Source organism: Hirundo rustica, chromosome 9 (assembly GCF_015227805.2).
Source record: "Hirundo rustica isolate bHirRus1 chromosome 9, bHirRus1.pri.v3, whole genome shotgun sequence".
Classification (NCBI taxonomy): domain Eukaryota; kingdom Metazoa; phylum Chordata; class Aves; order Passeriformes; family Hirundinidae; genus Hirundo; species Hirundo rustica.
In genome coordinates this window covers 16,488,280-16,509,036 of record NC_053458.1, presented here as the reverse complement: position 1 = coordinate 16,509,036, position 20,757 = coordinate 16,488,280, and the positions used below count along the sequence as shown (strand labels likewise).

General features: G+C 45.5%; 1 protein-coding gene across 2 annotated transcripts in view; it reads left to right on the top strand.

The window, feature by feature from the left end:
• TGFBR3 (transforming growth factor beta receptor 3) overlaps window positions 1-20,757 on the top strand; it is a 121,966-nt gene that overhangs the window by 15,590 nt on the left and 85,619 nt on the right. The gene's annotated exons all lie outside the window — the stretch shown is intronic.

Below are 20,757 nucleotides of genomic sequence, written 5' to 3'. Positions count from 1 at the left end.
TGTTGTTTTGTCTATTGTAAAACCCGACGTTTTCTGTCATTCATCCCTTCCCTGCACCTGTCGCTGTCAATCCCCGCCCCCCCCCTCCTCGTGGTCGCCTGCCTGCCACTCAGAGACCCTTCCCTGGCTTCTAGAATCCTCCGGGAAGGGTGCCGAGTGATAGGCTGGGGCCCGGGAGACCCCCTCCCATCATTTTGTGATTGGTCCCCAGTTCCATGGTTCACACCCCCGGTTAACCCCCCCGATCCCTGTGACTGGCTGACCGGTTGTCACCACCCCTGTTTCCACCCCACTTTAAAAGCTCATGCACGCCTGCCCCCGGGGTCTCTTCTGGGCTGTGGGTCAGAGAGTGCTGAGCCCCGTGCTGCCTCTCCCCCTGAATAAAATCCTGTTTAACTGAGCCCAGAGGAGTCCGCCTTTTGATTAGCTGCCGTGGGTTGCATACGCCATCTGCTGGCCGTCGCTGAGAGGGGAACCAAGACCCACAGGGAGGAGGTGGCTCACCCGGTTTGCCACTCCGACCTCATACGTTGCCGCGGTGCAGGAGACTGAGCTAGCCCGTGGCCGCGCTCATCAGCGCGAGGAACAGCACCGCGACAGCGGTTGGCGCCCAGTTCGTGGGGCCCCCACCCTCAGGACACGAGGCGGACCCCGCGGCACGGACTGAGGCTGCAAGAGCCTGAAGAAAAGTCCTTGGACGCCCCGCTACCCTTGGTCGAGCGGCTTCGTAGATCACGCTCCCAAGGGACGAAGAGGACAGCCTGAAGCGCCCAGCAGGTCCTCTTCAGGCAGCTAATCTCGAGACCCCAGGCTTTATCGCATCCCAGGAGGGGGTAAGCCTTCTTCGTGAGGGGGCTTACTTTCGGAGGGTGCTCCCGGTGTGGAGACCCTAATTTCGGGAGGGATCCTCCAGGAGTGGGGGGGATCCCAGGCTGCGCAGCTCGGGGGGGTGGTGGTTAGCCTCATCCCCCTGCGGATTACTCTCCTCGGGGTGCTCTTTTGTTCTTTTTCGTTTTGTAAACTTTAAGTTTCGGGCAGTTGTCTTTTGGGTGGAAGTGTCCACAGGGGTTTTAGACACTGCGATTTTATTTTTCGGTGCGGACCCCCCGGGTTTGGGTTTCAGGTTTTGCCCGGTTTTAGGGGAGTGACCTCCGCGTTCGTTTTCTGTTAAGTTTGCTTTTGTCTGGGTGTCATCGAGTGGGCAGCAGGCAAGGGGGATTTGTTAGGTGTCCCCGAGCCCCTGATTTTGGTTTCGGTTTCGGAGAGATGGGCGCAAAACTCTCCGCTGCCCAAAAAGGTGTGTATTATAGTTTTAAGTTGGTTGTGGAGCTCGCCCAGTTAAAGGTTTCGAGGGGCGAGCTCAAGGGGTTTGTGAGGTGGCTTTTCCTGCACTTTCCTCATGTGTCCCCGGAGCAGGTGTACAGCCCCAAGTTTTGGACGGTTGTACAAAACAAAATCCATAATTTGGCACTCTCAGGGGACAAACAAGTCTCCAAATTCCTCAGTTTGGCTTTGCAGCTTTCAGCTGCTGTTACACAAATGAATAGGAAAGTGCAGAAACAGCCACGTCCAAGACAACCTGCCCTTTGTTCTCCCTGTCCCTCCGTCCCTTCTCCTTGTCCCCAGAAGAGAATTCTGAAGGGAGCAGCAGGACCCCAACCTGCTGGCTCAGGCTCCCCCAGGAATTCTCGACCCCCCCGTCCGGGCAGTCCTAGCCAGACTGCTCGGGGTTTCTTGGGCAGCCCTGGCCGGGATGCTCAAGAATTCCACCCTTCCCCATCTTACCCAGTTAATAAACCTCGTGTTAGATTTAGTCTAGCTGAGACTCCCCAACCACAAAATGGCTCCCCTACCCCTTATCCCCAAGATGGAGGAGACCGCATGGCACGGTTTTCCCCATCCCCCTCTTCCTCTTCTCTAAATCCTTTTCTTCCCGCCCCAAACTCTTCCAACCCCTTCCTTTCCTATACTCCTCCCCTTCATAAAAGGGCTCCGCCCATGCCTCCTCCCTCATCGAAAACTCCACCCTCAGCTCCTCCCAGCTACTCCTCCCACGGGAACGCCCACATGACATCATTGGGTTCCCAAACCACGCCCCCTGCCGGAAGACCTGCCTCCTGGGCTTCCGGTTCCCACGCTCCCCCTGCTGGTTCCCACGCTCCCCCTTCCGGTTCCCACGGTCTGGGCCCGGAGGGGGTGGGGCCAGGGCCTGAGCCTGCAGGGATGCATCAGCCTTCCCCTGTTCCTTCGGTATCCCCAGTCGTTTATAAGGGCTCCCGAGGAGGGCAGCGGGTCCGAGCGATCCATCACCCGTTCCCCCAGTCCACCATCCGGGATCTGTGCAAGGCCCATCGAGATTATGGGCGGGACAGCCCCTATTTCAGGGGTTTGCTCCGTTCAGATCTCGATGCTGCTGTCGTTATTCCTGCGGACCTGAAGCAGCTGTTCTCCTGCCTGCTTGACTCAACAGAGTTCAAACTGTGGGTAGCGGCATGGAGGCAGCAACTCAGGGAGGCCTTGCCCAGTCTCCTCCGAGACCCGGAGACTGCGGTGGATGACAACGGGAACCCCCTCACTTTAGAACACCTTATGGGTGAGGGGAGATGGGCCAACCCATCGGACCAAACCTCAGATATCCCCATCAAAGCCCTCCAGATTGCCAGGGAGCATGCGGTCTCCGCATTTTTTGGAATGGTGCCAGACGGCCCGGTCGTACCCTATTACAAGATCATGCAGGGGGCCAAGGAAAGTTTCACTAAGTTCGTCGAGCGGCTCACCCGAGCAATCGAGGTGCAAGTAACGGAAGTGGCGGTAAGGGATGGGATCTTGAGGGAGATGGTGTTTGCAAATGCAAATAATATGTGCCGGAGTGCAATTTTGAGTCTCCCTCTGGACCCCCCTCCGACCCTTCCAGATATGCTCAGGGTGTGTCAGCTAAAGGTCCCCTACATGCAGGGAAACGACCGGGAAGGGAAATCAATAACACCAAGAGTTTCAGCAGTGTCTGGCACCCAAGGACCGACACGCGGACCGTATGTGCCCCAGAAGAACCGGTGTCTAATCTGCCGGGAGCCCGGGCACTGGGCGAACACCTGCCCACTGCGGGATGCCGTGGAAGCTTTGAAAAAGAAAAGGGGGGAAGGCGGGGGGAGTGGGAACAGGGGAGGGTCGGGAGATAGCTCCCGACAGTTAAACTAAGGGGGGAGCGCAGGTCCGCCCGGCGCGAAGATAGAAATAGGGCGGACCAAGCAGCGGGGGAGGGGGAAGAAACATCTAGCGCCAATGATACGCTGCCTTTCACTGAGACAGGCAATAATACCGGACGTGACACACCGAATTTGACATACAGTACTGACCATGACCTTTCAAAGCCAATTTTAGTAACATCATCAAGGCATGAACCTTATCGGCTGCGGCTCACCGAAGGGCTCTATCTGAGGACGGCGGATTGGACCTTTCTTTCCATAAACACCAAAGAACAAGGAGCCTGGCCAGTCCAAGGAAAGGAGCTTGTCATCATCGGGGACTGTAAGTACACCCCGCAAGAGGTCGAGATTCTTCCAGGGGTTCTCGTCAACAACCCCAGAGATCTCGTCCTCTGGCTGCGCTGCACCCATCCACCCACATTTATTCCTAAGGGACAGGTGATCGCACAAATCATCCCTACCCGGGGACCGAACAACACCCCGGTGGCTTGCCCTGTGCAAGCCATCACTGAAGAAAGGCCCCGGGTAGACTGTGAGTTCAGGGTGGGCGGGGAAACAATTAACATCACTGGTCTTTTAGACACCGGGGCAGATGTGACTGTTGTGCCAGCCCAGGATTGGCCGTCACATTGGGCTCTGCAGGACGTGGCTGGACACGTTCAAGGTGTCGGAGGGTTGCAATTGGCGAGACAATCCAGGAGCATAGTGCAAATTAAGGGGCCAAAAGGACAATTGGCTAACATCCGTCCTTTTGTTTTAGATTATAAGGAGCCTCTGCTTGGCAGAGATCTCATGTCACAATGGGGGGTCAAAATCGACATACCCGACCCCTCAGTGGAAATTTCCGCAGCGTCCATTGACGAGCGTCCCACCAAGAAACTTAATTGGCTGACGAACAAACCAGTTTGGGTGGAGCAATGGCCGCTTTCAAAACCTAAATTAAAAGCGCTCGAGGAGCTCGTGAAGGAGCAATTGGCCAAGGGCCACATTGTAGAAACCGACAGCCCTTGGAATTCCCCAGTTTTTGTGATTCAAAAGCCGGGGAAGGACAAGTGGCGGCTCCTTCAAGACCTCCGCCAAATTAATAATGTTATCGAAGACATGGGGTCTCTCCAACCTGGGATGCCTTCCCCGACTATGCTCCCACAAAATTGGCAATTGGCTGTAATAGATATAAAAGATTGCTTCTTTCAAATTCCTCTGCACCCTGACGATGCCCCACGTTTTGCTTTCTCGGTTCCCACCATCAACCGGGAAGCCCCGAGGAGACGCTATCACTGGCGAGTTCTCCCGCAAGGGATGAAGAACTCACCTGTTATCTGCCAGTGGTATGTGGCCTCCTTGCTGTCCCCTGTCCGCGCAGCCGCGGGACAGGCCATCATCTACCACTACATGGATGATGTTCTGGTGTGCGCCCCGAATGATGACATGCTTTCCCATGTGCTTGGTCTGACAGTCGATGCACTGGTTGCTGCAGGGTTTGAGCTACAGGAAGAAAAGGTTCAGCGGATGCCGCCCTGGAAGTACCTCGGGCTCGAAATCGGAAGGCGGACCATTGTTCCCCAAAAATTGGCAATTCGAACAAAAGTAAGTTCCCTTGCAGATGTCCACCAGCTGTGTGGGAGTTTGAATTGGGTAAGGCCCTGGCTAGGTCTCACCACCAACGACCTAGCCCCCCTTTTTAATTTATTGAAAGGGGGAGAGGAGCTGAGTTCTCCTAGGGTGCTTACCCCTGAGGCAGAAAAGGCTTTGGAAAAGGTGCAGGACGCTATGTCCAAAAGACAAGCTCACAGAATTGACCCAGAGCTTCCTTTCAAATTCATAATAATGGGAAAGTTGCCACACCTCCATGGGATGATCTTCCAATGGAAGAGCATCCCGAAGAAGGACCGTGAAGGGAATGATCCACTCTTGATCATAGAGTGGGTCTTCCTGAGTCATCATCGGTCCAAGAGGATGACCCGGCCACAGGAGTTGGTTGCTGAGCTGATCCGGAAGGCAAGGTTCCGGATCAGAGAATTGGCCGGCTGTGACTTCGAATGTATTCACATCCCAATTGGCTTGAGATCGGGCCAAATTTCAAAAGCTATGTTGGAGCATTTGCTTCAGGAGAATGAAGCACTCCAATTTGCTCTGGACTCCTTCACTGGGCAAATTTCTATTCATCGGCCTGCCCACAAAATTTTTAATTCGGAAACTAAATTTATATTATCACTCAAAGAGTTTCGCAGTAGGAGGCCGCTCAAGGCTCTAACCGTTTTTACAGACGCGTCCGGAAGGTCCCACAAGTCAGTTCTGACTTGGAAGGACCCTCAAACTCAGCAGTGGGAGGCTGATATTGCCGAGGTGGAAGGATCACCTCAAGTCGCTGAGTTGGCCGCTGTCGTTAGGGCATTTGAGCGGTTTCCCGAACCCTTTAATCTGGTCACAGACTCCGCCTATGTGGCGGGGGTGGTATCCAGAGCAGAACAGGCAATTTTACAGGAAGTGTCCAACATAGCACTTTATGACTTGCTCTCGAAATTAGTTAGATTGGTCTCCCACCGAGAGCAACCCTATTTTGTGATGCATACGAGGTCACACACAGATTTGCCAGGGTTCGTCGCAGAGGGGAACAGGAAGGCTGATGCCCTTGCTGCCCCCGCTGAGATGGCCCCCCTGCCAAACATCTTTATGCAGGCGAAACTCAGCCACCAGCTCTTCCACCAAAACGCGCCTGGCCTTGTTCGCCGTTTCCACCTTACGCGGGAACAGGCCAGAGCGATCGTGGCCGCGTGTCCATCATGCTCCCAGCAGGCTGTTCCAACTTTACATGCAGGGGTTAATCCCCGAGGGCTGAGGAGCTGTGAGCTGTGGCAAACGGATGTCACACACTTCCCACAATTTGGACGACAAAAGTATGTTCATGTATCCGTGGATACCTTTTCTGGAGCCGTGTTCGCCTCTGCCCACACAGGGGAGAAGGCCGGGGATGCCATAAAACACCTCATCCACGCCTTCTCCTTCATGGGCATTCCGAGGGAACTGAAAACCGATAACGGCCCGGCGTATAAATCCAGGGAGCTTCGTAGCTTCCTGCAGCAATGGGGAGTGGAGCACAAGACTGGCATCCCCCACTCCCCCACAGGCCAAGCAATGGTTGAGAGGACCCATGGGACCATCAAGCGTGTACTACATCAGCAGCAGAGGGTCCTCAAGACAGAGTCACCATCGGTCAGGCTGGCCAGAGCTTTGTTTACCATTAATTTCCTGAATTGTTCTTACGAAGGTCTCAATCCGCCCATTGTCCGACACTTCGGCGCGAGCTCGCTGTTTGGGGTCAAAGAACGACCGCAGGTCATGGTCAGAGATCCTGGGTCTGGAAGGACAGAAGGGCCACACGATCTGGTCACGTGGGGACGTGGGTACGCCTGCGTGTCCACCCCCACGGGACCAAAATGGATTCCAGCTAAGTGGGTGAGGCCCTATGTTCCCAAAAGCCCAGGGTCTGGCAAAATCAACAGTCGGCAAGTCACCATGGCAGCGTGGAGGCGGAAAAGGAAAACACTGAACGAGGAGAGCTGAACATCAGCTCTGGGCGGAGCCATCCCTTTCCCTGCTGTGTCAAATTTAAGTAACATATTTGTTTAGTGTCTTTCAGTTTTTCATAACAGCAACCCGAGCCGGATTCCCCGCTCCGAGGAGGTTCCACCTAGCCCTCGGAGCCTTGGCAACGCTCAGCCTGAGTCTCCCAGTCGTCGGATGGCTGGTCCACCAACCGAACAACTACACCACCATCCGACAAGTGACCAACCTCAAAAGGGAGACCAAGGACTAGCTGGGCGGACTGTCTTCTAATTGGGGAATCTCCGGTTGGGCTTCATCTATGATAAAACTGGGTTGCTGTGTTTGTTTGTTTTATTACTTGTTATCCTTGCGTTCGGTGTACTAAAAAAGATGTTGTATAATTTGGTTTCTGCCACCTCACACTCCCCCACAGTTAACCATGTCACCATGCCATCAGAAGAGGACCATGAGGAGGAAGGACTGGAGTTGGAAGAGGTGCTGGAGGGGACCCCAGAAGACGGAGAACGAAATCTGGATGAAGAAGAGCATGGACTGGGGTACCCAACACAGCATCACTGACCTCCCTCCTCCGTTCCAGTCCCACTCCTCTTGAAAAAACAAAAAAGGGGGAGATGTGGTGGTGTGAGAATTGTTTTATTAAGTTATGAAGTTATTTTTGTAAAATTTTTAAGTTATTTTATAATGGTTTAGTTCACTGTATACCCCTGTGTTCTGCATTGGTTTTCCCTTCTGCATCTGTTGTTTTGTCTATTGTAAAACCCGACGTTTTCTGTCATTCATCCCTTCCCTGCACCTGTCGCTGTCAATCCCCGCCCCCCCCTCCTCGTGGTCGCCTGCCTGCCACTCAGAGACCCTTCCCTGGCTTCTAGAATCCTCCGGGAAGGGTGCCGAGTGATAGGCTGGGGCCCGGGAGACCCCCTCCCATCATTTTGTGATTGGTCCCCAGTTCCATGGTTCACACCCCCGGTTAACCCCCCCGATCCCTGTGACTGGCTGACCGGTTGTCACCACCCCTGTTTCCACCCCACTTTAAAAGCTCATGCACGCCTGCCCCCGGGGTCTCTTCTGGGCTGTGGGTCAGAGAGTGCTGAGCCCCGTGCTGCCTCTCCCCCTGAATAAAATCCTGTTTAACTGAGCCCAGAGGAGTCCGCCTTTTGATTAGCTGCCGTGGGTTGCATACGCCATCTGCTGGCCGTCGCTGAGAGGGGAACCAAGACCCACAGGGAGGAGGTGGCTCACCCGGTTTGCCACTCCGACCTCATACGTTGCCGCGGTGCAGGAGACTGAGCTAGCCCGTGGCCGCGCTCATCAGCGCGAGGAACAGCACCGCGACAGCTTTCTTCCATACTTTTTAATTTTTTCAATAAATTCTTAATGAGAACAACTAGATAACGTCCTTTAGAGAGTATAATGAGTACAGTAAGATAAGAGCAAGAACCGATGGACTGCGGTGAAGAGGAAAGAGATGTCAGACAGATGTAATTAAAACTGAGGAAGGACAGCTCCCTGAAGGTTATTTAGGTAGAGGTTTTGCATCTTGAGTCCTTTTAATGCAAGAAGTTATACTTGAAATGCAGGGAGTTTGTGTTTCTAGGTGAGAGCAGGTGGAAGCACACAACATGTTCCAGTCGTGTGAAAAGCTGGCAGAGCTCTGGTCAGCCTGATGGCCAGGGCACTGCAGGCTTGGCTCTTAATTGCCACTGCACAGAACTTGTGCTTTTTCAGTCTTGAACCACTAATGTGCTAGTATAAATAAAACTAGAAGTCTAAATAAAGTTACAAAGTATAAATAAAATCCCTTGCTTGTGGTGGAGCCTGGGGGAGACAGGGGGCAGCATGCCACCTCCTTAGGGTATTGGTTTTTTATACACTGGAGCCTTTTTCCAGCTTGCTCTTTATTTCTGAGGAAGTGAGGCTGCTGCAGCAGAGCACACCTTTCTTTTTTTGCCAGTCCGACACTGAAACTGCTGCTACTGGTTGGGGGGGTGGTTTGCTGACATTATAGTAGCTTCAGTGTTCTTGTATTTTCAGGTATAAGTGATCTTCTAGACAGAATCTATGTTTTGTTTGGTTTCTTTTTTTCTACTCTTGCTCTTGAAGGTACTAGTGTGTTAAGTACATCAAAAAACTCCCAGACCCTTGGAGTTACACATGATGCACAGAAATGGATGGTCAAAGATGAGTCACAGACCTGCATGTTTCTTAAGCTAATACCTTAGAGATTGCACCTCACTAACTGCATTGAAAATGGTCTGTATAAATATTCAAGGAATATTTGCCCATTTTTCTACCTCCTCATACTACCTGGATGTATGTAGCTAAATGCTTGTCTGAATCTGATTTGTTTTCATCTTGTACATGGATTTCTTGTAAGCTTTTATTTATACAGCTTTAATTGGACAGAAAAAGACTGCAAAGAAAACCTTGATTACTCTGAGATTTTTCTACTTCATGGAAAGTCTAAGGCAGGATGGAGAGAAAAACTTCTGGCAAGCTATCTGCCCGACTGAGGGAATTAAGTTTTTGAAGTGGGATTAAATTAAGGTCTGGCAACCTGTAGTAGGAACTCCACACAAACACTCAGAACTGCACACAGTTATCCAGGCCTTGGATAACCCCTTAAATTAGTCTGACTTTGTAATCTTGGAGCAAAAATAGTCTGTCCTAATGTGGCTTATATCAAAGGCTGGAACATATTTATTTTACTTGATGGCAAATTAGTGCAGTTGGATGCATGATGCATGCCTTAATAAAGTGTCTTAGAGGACAGCTGAAATGCATACCTGCTCTAGACCTTGAGGGCCAAACCTTCAACAAGACAGGTCCTTCTGTAAAGGAATGGGAACATTTTTTAACTTGAACTTCTATTTTTCAAGTTTTCTTTCCTGCATTACTATTCAGCTGGAAAGAAGACAGAAGGGTGATACTGCCTATGGATCTACAGCGGCCAAAGGTTCTCATTCCAGCCTCTGGGGTAGATCCTCTGTTGGTGCAAATCATTCCTGCTGCTGAGGAAGCAGTGCAGCTGTGGCATCTGATACCAACCAGAATTTGCCCATGGAGCCATGTTCACTTTCCTTCAAACCCCCTAGTATTTAGCATTATTGCCTGTGCTTGACTTGCAGACACCTCTCACCTTATGACAGTTTTATGGTTGTGGTCAGGCAGGTGCAGACCCTGTAAGAATTAGATGTATTAAAAAAATTTACCTATTGCCTATAATACTGAGGTTACTGGTTTATCTGCTCATGTTAGGTCTTAGGGTTTTCTTCCAAAAGCTCTTCACTCTCTGGTTCTCAACTCTATTGTAATGCTAGCTGCTTTTTCTTTCTTTTTACATACTTGTTCTTATAAGCAATCTTGCATTGTTCAGAGGATGTGTGCTTCATTTTCAGTAAGACTGTGCACTTGCAAGTTGATGTACCTTCTGGATCTGTGCCCCCCAGATGTGGTGGTGATAGGTGCCATGTTAATAAGTGGAACAACAGGAAGAAACAGGTCTTGTCATGACACCTGCTTTTTTTTTTTTTAAATATGAACTTCCCCTGACCTTGAACACTGTGTTTCCAAGAGTAATATATGATTCTTCGAAGCATACTAGAAAAATCTTCCACTGGAAAGTGAAGGACATGATCTTAAAAAAAAAATTAAAATTATTACTGGGAGTTACACAAATTTCCTTCTATTTTAAACAGTGTTTTTTGGATATTTCCTAGATGAAATTAGACTGTAATTTTTATTTTTGTCCCAAAGTATTTGTTGCCAGAGGTGTGGAGTTTTCTGTTTGTTTAAATTGTGTTTAGAAGATGGAAACCAAGGGACAGAGTTTGGATCTTGAATTCTTAGGACTGGAGTAAAGCGCAGGCTGATTGCAGCTTCTAAATGGATGAGGATGTCACACTCTACCTCCCTTTCCCTTCACTTCCTTCTCATAATCAGCTGACTGCTGCCTCCCTTGTAAAATCACCTTTTCCTATCCATTTATGGTCCGGGTGTTCAGACTTTCGAGGATGAGATGAACCAGCACTCAGAACATTTGAAGATTTGCAGTCTCAGGGAGTTAGAGGAGCAGAGGGCTGGTTCATGTGCTGTGCCAGGTCAGAAAGGCTGCAAGGGGATGCCCATGCTCTTCAGGGGAGGCTAACGTGCTCTCAGTTCTGAGAAACCAGTGGCTGGCTATTGGAAGTGGAAATTGTTCTAGTTTTTTTATTCCTTCAGCACCCTGATGATGATTTGAAACACCTTAATGCCACACTCTTGTCTGACAGGAAATCAAATGATGAATTCCTAACTTCGTGTCAGTGAGCTCTGTGGCATAACTTTGAGGTGCCGAAATATACATTAAAAAGTGTTAATTTTCATTTCACACAAAATGTAATACCTTTCAAGCAGTAAAATATTTTAAGTGAGCACTTTAAATACAAAGACTGATTAAAACTGGGAAGCTATACTAAATCTGTGTGCCCCCTGGCTTTGATTTCTTCAGCATTCTCGTGCTGCATGATGATTTATTCCTTTGTAAATTCCGTTTTTAATCTGGTCATCTGTCTGTCTTTCAGCAGCTGAATTGAGTCAAATCCTCTGCTACTTCTATGTGTTTTATGCATAAATAGGGGTTTTTTATCTTCCAAACCCACACAAAAATTCTGAAGAATTTAGAGAGTCAGGATACAGAGAAGGGTTATGTATTTTCAAAGAGGTAATTGTGTCACAGACTTGGAATGGCTTGAACTGAGCAGACTTCATTTTTCCTGTATCAGCAAAGCTCTCGAGCTAAAAGCAGCTGAATTTCAGCAGAATTCTGCACAATTCTGCACCCATGTGGAGCAGTAGGATGTGGGATTGTGAGTCCTGATTCAGCAGAACAGCTGAGTGTATATTGAAGTGTTTGCTGAACCTGAGCATTTATCACTAAACATAACTATCAGTTTTTTTGATTAAAACTGACTCTGGGTGATGCCAAAGGAATCCTAAGAAATATGAAGTCCATAATGCAATACTGGAATTGCATAGGTGCAGACAAATGGCAGCATTACTGAGGGTCTCTGGAGGGAAGTAGTCCACTGATGGAAAGTAGTTTTGAGGAAAATTTTATGGCACAGAATGGGGAATGGCATTAATCCTTGTCTTGGTAAGGAAACTTATTCAAGTTTGTTTTTTTTTTTTTAAGAGAAACTTGTCTTCAACAAGTTCTAAGCTTCACATAATTATTTTATAAATACTTTGCTAAAAATAATTCTTTTGTTTTCTGAAGGGAATTGGGATTTGAGGTTTTGCTTGTAGATCTTTTAATATCCTTTCCGTATTGCTGGCCCTTATTAACTCTTTCTTAGATTTTCCATCTGTCATTTGTCTTGTAAATAACATGAATCCTTGGCCCCTTTAATTAATAAAAAAGTGAAAAGGGAATATTTATTTAACAAAAGATTAGACTTTGTGTGCTGTAACACCCCACACCCAGCATTCCCAAATGTGATCCTGGGGTGTCTCAACCAGAAATGAAGCATCTGCTATGAGAAAATTGCTATTTTCACATGAAAATTGTATTGAATGTCTGCAAAGCTTTCTTTTATAAGCTCCTTCCACTGAAATATGCTTGCATGATTCAATGCCCTTATTTTACTACTGGTGATGTTATAATGTAAAGAAAATACAGGGACCACGTGCCTTTTCAAGAAAGAGAAATAATTTCATCCTCTGTAGCTAATGACAAAAAGAACTGAAGCCCCTTAGGCTGTAAGTCATAGGAGAGATGAATTTGGAGTGAAAAAAAAAATATATATTTAGCACAAAGACTGTACCATGTTTCATTACCTGGAGGCATTGACTTGGATTCCTCTTTGGTGTAAACTTGTTTTAAGTCAATGGAATTTCGCCAAGGATAAATTTTGACCCCAGGTGACAAAAGCAAAGGTTTTTAGTAACGCCATGAAGTGCAGCTGCTTTGAGCACAATGTGCTTTTCTTCAGAAGTGTACTTTATAAAAGATGGAGCTATTGTTCCTTTTTTTGGCAGCTTCCACACTGTGAGACTTACTAATAGGCATTTAATGAAAAAGGGATTTTACCTGTCACTGATGGAAATAACTAAACTGAAAATGTCATTACTCTCATTGAAGTAGTGCAGCAAAGACGCAACAAATAAAGGAAGTGGGGCTGGGCAATGGAAACAAATATAAGGGTAGTTGCTGTTTTCTCTTCAGCAAAATGTGTGCTTTCATCTGAAGCAGGTTTGCTGTTTTGGTGGTGGGTTTTTCTGTTGTTTTCTCTTTGAATTTTAAATTTATGTATTTTTCTTAACACTTGGAGTCAAGAGTGAGTGAAGAATTTATTTTTATGGTTATTTTGCCTCATTTTCCTCTTTTTTTTAATTTCCTAGGTCACCAAATTTGTCTTGTGTCTGGAAAGGATGGTGGATACAATTTATTTTGGAATAAAAAATAAATAAAACTTTTCTTTGCTATTAATTTTAATTTGAATGGAGCAGTAATATGTATGTCCTACTAGGGATGTTCCTCAAGTTATTTTGATTCTAGCTACTATGTCAAAATGAATTTTTTTCCTTCACAAGAACGCATGCCTTTCATTAATGTGTAAAAATCAGGGAGGGGTGACTGGACACAGCATCACAATGCCTTGGTGATTCTTTAGGCTTCAGGAATTGTATGAAAGTGGATAAGGGTGAAAAGATGATTTGAAAATGTAACTATTGCTGAAGTAGCTTAGCCTAGTCCAGTTTGCAAATTTGGAGTTTCGTCAAGGAAATCCATAGAAGATTAAGAACTTTAAAAGCAGTGGTCACACATTTTATATATTGGTGTGTGTTTAGTCCAAATGGGCAATTTGGTTACTCCTGGGAAACATCTGCTCTGTAGCATAAAAGCTCCCTGTGCCTCAGGGCGCTTCTGGACGGGTGCTGCTGTGTCTGAGGACTGTGGTGGAGTCTCCTCCTGCCCATGGAGTGATGTGCACTCCTCACAAGCCAAGGCACAGCAGCCCTGTGTGACCTGATGGGTGTGTGTTCCTCCTCTGTGGGGACTGGATGAATGCCTGTGTCTGAAGGACCTTGGAGAGGCTGGAGCGAGTTATGGGCTGTCAGAGCAGTTCCTTCCAGCTGTGGCTCAGCCGTGAGCAGGGACTCCTGAAGGAGAGCCCCGGGATGCTGGACCAGCCGCTGGACCTGTTCTTGTGGAGTCCCTGTGCCCCGATGGCCATAGCTGTGTTAAATGCATAGGGCTAATCTAAGAGCCTCTGCTTTTGACTGAAACCTGAAAGGCTTGTATCTGGATTTGTGACTTTCTCTGTGATCTCCCCATGAGTTATTTCATCTCTCGATCTTGGTCACTTGATACGTAGAACAGATGTGTTCAATCCTGGCATCTTCCATGCAAGACTGAAGAGCCAAGGTAATGGCTTTAAAGTCACATGGGTCACCTTATTGCTAACTGCTGTTGTCTTGGTAATTCTTCAAAACCTCCCCCTGCCCTTTTTGGAGGTATGTAAAATGACTGTCAGACTTTTTGCCTGTTTTGCTTGTTTTTAGACTCATGGATGCTGAACTGAAGAAGTTTGTTGTGATCTCTAATAAGGATCAAGGTGGTTGATAATTTGGCAAGTCATAGATAAATTATGATGTTCTGAGAAGTGTCTTAGCTCATGGAGTTACTAATTTTATTCTACCTGCCATCCTTAATTAAAGAAAAAAATAAAATTACTATATTTGCAGGAATTAGAATCAGTCATAGCAAAACAAGGAAGTGGGAAATATGAGACTGTACTAAAAATTATTTTCAGGTGAAATGTGACTCTTTTCTTGCATCATTGGGAGACAACTTAAACCACCATGTAGAACTGCATTAAATCCCATACATGGTTTGAGCAACATGATACAAGTTAATGTGTGACTTCAGTTTCCTGCATTAGGGTACACTTTGACTTTGGAGATGATTTTTTAAACTATATAATTGTAAAAGTTGCCAGATTTCTGTATTTTCTGCTTTGAAATGTTAGGTCAGTCTGGCAAAATTTTCTTTTATAGCGCTAATGAGTTCAAAGCAGTAATTAATTTTTCTGTGGGATATTTTCACCTTCAAGCTGAAAAAGTAATAGGTATTTGAGTAAATTGGCAAGAGAACTCTTCAGAGATTACTTTGGAAATTATCTGTCTCAGTTGCTTTTTGGAACTAGGCCAGTAGTAGTTATTTTTCTTGCTCAAATAGTGCTCATGGCCATATTGTTCACTGAATTAATTTTCATTCTCCCAGTGCTAATGTTTGGTCTCTGTGATCGCATTTACCATCAGAGATGGAAGAGAACTCAAGTATGCATCGTAGGAAGGTCTCTGAGGTTTTGCTGAAGATTACAATTGTCTTGATTGTAATACTTGACAAATGCTTCTGTAGTGCCTCCTGTTAAAAGGCCAGTTACCTGACTTGAGTAATGGTTTCTTTACCAAGGGAAAAAAGTAACTGAAATGTCAGAATAAGGAATGCTTCATGCTAGTAAAGGAAAAATAAAAGCAACCCTGAAAAAGATCTGGTTTGTTACTTGTGTTCTCTTGAAATCTTTTTTCTTTTTTGAAATTAGCAGAGCTAGGGGATTTTTCAGCAATTTCATGCCCTAGATAAAATAATGTTTAAGACTTTGTGATGGTTGATTTTGAATAAAACAATTTAAAAAAAAAATTCCTTAATTCATGGTCCCTGATATGTTTACTGGATCTCAAAAGTATGTTTGCAGCAAGAAGCCTGTAAGTCAGCTCTTATAGATACTAGTCTGAACTTCAGCTTTATTGATATGATTCAGGAGAAAATAATTCTAACACAACAGTTCTGAGCATTGAACTGCTTAATGGTGGTGTTAAAATCTTCTTGTATGTGGAGAAAACCAAACCAGCTTATTCCTAGAATGTATCTTCCCTCTTTCTCCAGAGAAATAATAATGCACTTGAGATGGTTTTATAGGTCAAGCATTCATGTAACCATCTATGATTTGACAAGATTGCTTAAAGTAAAAGTGGAGCAAAATCAGGATTTACTGGGGAGGATTTTTGAGCAATGAATCAGTGCTTTTCTGGCCTAGTGGACTGAAGTAATTTAATTGGAGCAATCAGCATTTTTGGTACCAGCTGACTGAACTAATTAAGTTGATTCATTTCTGATACCTGTCTTGTCATCTTGTTGCAGTTGCTTTCCTTAAATTTTTGGAGGGAACCAGCCTGTATACTGGTTATCCCTGTGCTCCCTGGTGGCATCTCTTGCTGGAATGCTTTTTTGAGGATTCAGTTTGCTGCTTGGTGGGCTACAAGTGCTGCAAACAGAATTGGTTCATATTGAATGGATCCATAACTTTCTGCAGAGTCACTGTTTCTTCCCTTTAATCCCATTCTAAACCAGCCAGTAGGTGTCTGATCGTGATACAGTTGTGTAGCATTATGTCTCTAGGGGGATTTATTGTCAGAAATTTGAAAATGGTGCAGCACAGGTCTTCCTTCTTAATGGATATAATCCTAGGGTTCATGTCCTGAAGTGATTACAGAACTTGTGTTCTGGTCTGAAGTCTTTTGGCCTTCCTTCTCCATTGGTGACACATGGGTTTGTTTGCTTTTTCTTCAAAGCTGCTTCTTGTTAGGTTCTCTGTGCTATTTTGTTAACTAGGCCATGGCTGGTGGAGTTGGAGGGAGATTTACTGTGAACCTGCTGTGCAAGGGCTGTTGTGCCAGTGAAGGGAAATCATGCTCCTGCTCACTTTTGGTGGTACTCTGCAATGAGTGTGATGCTCTCTGCTCCCCTCTTTACTGGGGGCTTTGTTCTCCCTCCTGTGTTTGATATCTCACTGTATTTGTTTGTATCCAAAATGTGTATTAGGATGGGGTTTTTTTAGTTGGGTTGATCTCATTGCTAATGAGTATTTGATGCCTTTGTAATGCTTCTAATATACACATAGAACAGCTGGCAGAGACTTTTTAAACAAGCATCTTTGTAATATCCTGGATGATCTCAAAGAACATTTAAATACAACACTGCAGTTACATTGGAAGCTTTAAAGATAAACATTTTTTTTGTACGATGGCTGAACAGTGTGTAGTGGGTGACATGTGGGGTCTCTCTGCATTTACAGTGAGTAAAAACTGCAGTAAACTGTCCAAGGGGATTAGCTAGGCTGTTAAAGGTTTATAGTAAGCACAATTAAATAATCAGTAGAGAGTACACTTCTGTGCTATATTTCTGAATCTGCTCAATTTGTTCCTGTATACTTGTTATCCAGAGAAAAGGTTGTTTGTTCATCCAGAGAAAAGGTTGTTTGTCCTCAGAGGATTTGGTTCTTTTCCAGCCAAACTCGTGGCACTGGTGGTAGGGCTGTGAGTAGTGGGACTGGCGAACTGCTCTGCCTGGACTCTCTGATCGTGAGTCAGGTCTGTGCTGTCCTTGGGGTGGGGAGTGGAGGTGTTTCTTACTCAGTAGCTTGGATCCAATTAGAAGATGTTGATACCGCTCTTCAGTTGGTCAGTAGGGAGTGGTGTCTTTTCTAAAGCAGGATACACTCCAGCTTGTGCTTCTCCAAGTAATTTGCCTTGCAGTGTAATGGTAAGCCTGCCTTTGCATTGTATGGCCAGTAAATTATCACAGATCTCATGAGGTATAAACTCCCATTCAGTGAATTTAAGCCACTGGTCACTGATGGGAAGAACTTGTTTCAGCCAGGCTTCTGTGGGCTTACATGAGAGCCTTTGAAGTCCTAGAAGTGGCTGGTTTTGTTTGAACCATCATGATTGCTAGAGCAAATAAGGGACCCTTGAAAGTGTGTGGCAGGGGTTGTGGAGCCTCCTTTTTTGCAGCAGCTCATGTTTGTACTAGGTCAAAAATGAATTTCCTCTTACAGAAGTAGAGTATCAATGTATTGTTCAAGTATTTTGAGTAACTTGATCTGTGGTTCACCTGGTGGCACAGACGGACATAACCACAAAGTAAAACAGCCTGTCAGAACTGGAATATACAGCAACAAAACTTTGTTTGATTTACTGGCACAACTATATGTCCTTACCCAAAAGTACATGAAAAAGCTGACAGAAGCACTATTTTTTGTTCATGTAACTTATGTAACTTTACCCATAACAAGGCTTTGTCAACTAGTTTCCTACAGTGATATGCAATACATTACAAAAAGGAAATGTGCCACTGCACAATGTAGTGTTGAAACTTCTATACTTTTCCTGTGAAGAGTGTTCTATAACTGAGAGGCAGCAGTCCTCCTCTGGACTCTGAGCTGGAGCCCTTCGCAGTCAGTGTGTTATGCCTACAATGTAAGCAAGTGGAAGCCTGAAACATTTGATCTTGTTAAAATCTACCCAATCATATAGTTTAACTGGGCCCTGCATTAGTTTCTTGGCTTTTTTTGTTTGTATTAAGATGCCACTTGATTAACATCTATGTTTTTTCAGTTCCTCACTCTTGTTTTTCCCCCAAAATCAAAACCTGATATTAACTCCTAATTGCAAATATGCTGAAATGGGTTGCTTACATGGTATTTTCATCTATTAAAATAATTGTAGTAATGAAAAAGAAAAAAAAAAAGGAGGCGGGGGCATGTAAGATGCATAGCAGTGGCCACTTTCCGGCTGTTAAAAGTTCCAACAAACCAGTTGAATTGTCACCACTAAGTGCTGACTCAATGATAGCTTTAATGTGTACTTTAAATGTTTAGCAGGAAGAGAGATTACTCATTTCTCCACCTTTCTGGGGGACTATTTGAAAGCTTGCAAATCGTGTGTGAGGCCCCTCAGACTGCTGACTGCACTGCAAAGTTATTTTGCATCTAGTAAGTTCCTGGATATTGTGACTGTTTTCTGAACAACGCTATCCTTTACTGGTTGTATGTGAAAACAGATAGTGCTGTTCTAGGTGTTGGCAAGTGACTTTGCCAGTCTCGCTGAAAGGTTTCTCACTTGTTACCCCATATGCTGAGCTGGGGTACTGGTTGTTCTTTTTGTTGGAAGCAAAAAGCCATCCTGCTCACTGAGGTCTCTGCTTCCAGTTGAGTCAGGAGGAAAGGGAGCTTCTGTGATCCTGCACTTTTACATGTAGTTAGCATTCTGTACCTGCATTTTTTTTTCCCTGAAGTCTTGTTTGTTTGCTTGTTGAAGAAGGAGCAATAGGTGTTTTCCTGTACTGGAAAAGACATGGAATTACACTCCATCACCAGCTGCTGGATCCCCATGTGTACCCTGCCATCTGTAGTGTCGAGGGGGCTCATGCTTCCTTCATGCAAGCCCTTAAAGGGGAGTTGAACCTTTGCCATACAGAGAGATGGATTTCTACACCTGTGGGGTCTCTGAAAGGGAAGTACTTTAGATGTGTGTGAACATTTTATATTTTTGTGAAACTTGAATCGGCTTTGAGGTTCCCTGAGACTCTTTTCCATGCAGCAATGATATATGCCTTATAAAGGTTGTGTTAGCATTGGGCACAAATTACTTCTTTCCTGAGTTAAAACTCCTTTCCCCAACTACACCAACTTCCCTTAAAAAAAAAAAAAAAAAAGATTATTTGAGGAGAAGAGCCATCATGATTTCATATGGAGGCCATCTCAGTTCTCCTTTCATATCTGCTGCTCGCCTGGGAATATACACTGTACTCATGCCCAGAGCTTGAATTGTTTTCAGCATCTTATTAGTTTTGAAAATGCATTTAGCAGTTAACTGCCAATGTGCGTGTTCCTTCTGGTTACAGCTAACAAGCAGCTGGGCAGCGCGTTAAGAGAACGTGGAGTTGATTAACTCTTGTAGAACCACATCTCTGTGTTTCTTCAGTTGCCCTTGTAGAGCTATAAAGGGGGAAATCCTGTAGGATAACACAATGGGCATGTGCTTAATAAGGGAAGAAGTGAGCAAAAAGAAGTCAAGGAGGAGGAAATATTTTGGTGTTTTGGCAGGGAAGAAGGGCTCTAGTGAGTGAAGTGTCAGTTGTTGCCCAGATGGCAGGGAATTGAGTGAGTGGTGGCACTCACTTCAGGGGGAATGGAAAGAGATGCATTAGTGAGTGATTCATATCAGAGCTCTGCTGTTGCAGATAGCCCTTTGAGAGATGTCTCCTAAGTGAGCAATTTTACTTTTTCATTGAGAATGATTTTGGTTTGGTGTGGTGTTTGTTTTATTTCTGGTGGAACCTCACGTTAGTGTTTTGTTTTACAGCTGAATATGTATCCCTTTATGTTACTTTAACAGTTTTGAAAATCTTGTTACTGGACTTATTCCGTCAAAATTTACATTTTAAATAGTCAAACTGTCTGCTGATGGGCCTTTCTCTTTTCAGTGAGGATGAGGCACAAGTATAGGATATATACGGCCGAATCTTCTTACATGTGGCTGCCATCTGTGTGAGCTAAATTACTGCCTATGAATCAGGAGTACAATATGCAGGCTCTGCTCTGAGTAAAGATCTGCTCCCAACTTGTTTTGAGTCATCCTTTCTCACTCTCCATTTAGTCCTTTCTCTGGTACATCTCCCGTGGACCTCATCTGGATTCTTGCCTGATTAAGGACTGAGAGCTTCACCCTGTGAGATAATAAAACCCCAACATCCCTGTAAGAATCTACAGATTTCAATGGGCGTTGAAGGCAGTGTGTGCTGTTAAAGTCTTCAGCATGTATGCTGGGTTTAAGGTAATGATTTCAGGACTTGGCTGTGTTACAGTGTACATGCTGGCCATAACTTGATTAAGCTGTGAGTGTATTACTATGATTTCAGTCCTCCATGGAAAGGGAAACACATAGTCTCTCTGTGGATTTTGTGGCTTATTTAGAATGAATTTTCATTTTCTAAATGTGTATATTGAGATGTTTCTTACCAGAAAATTTCAGTTTATTGGTGCTCATACTTTTTTAGGAGCTGTTTTCCTAAAAGCAGGGATCCAAGAGCAGATTGCTTAGGGAAGTGGAGGCCATGAAATTATAATATCTGGGAAGGGTCGTAACTTTGACTCTTAGT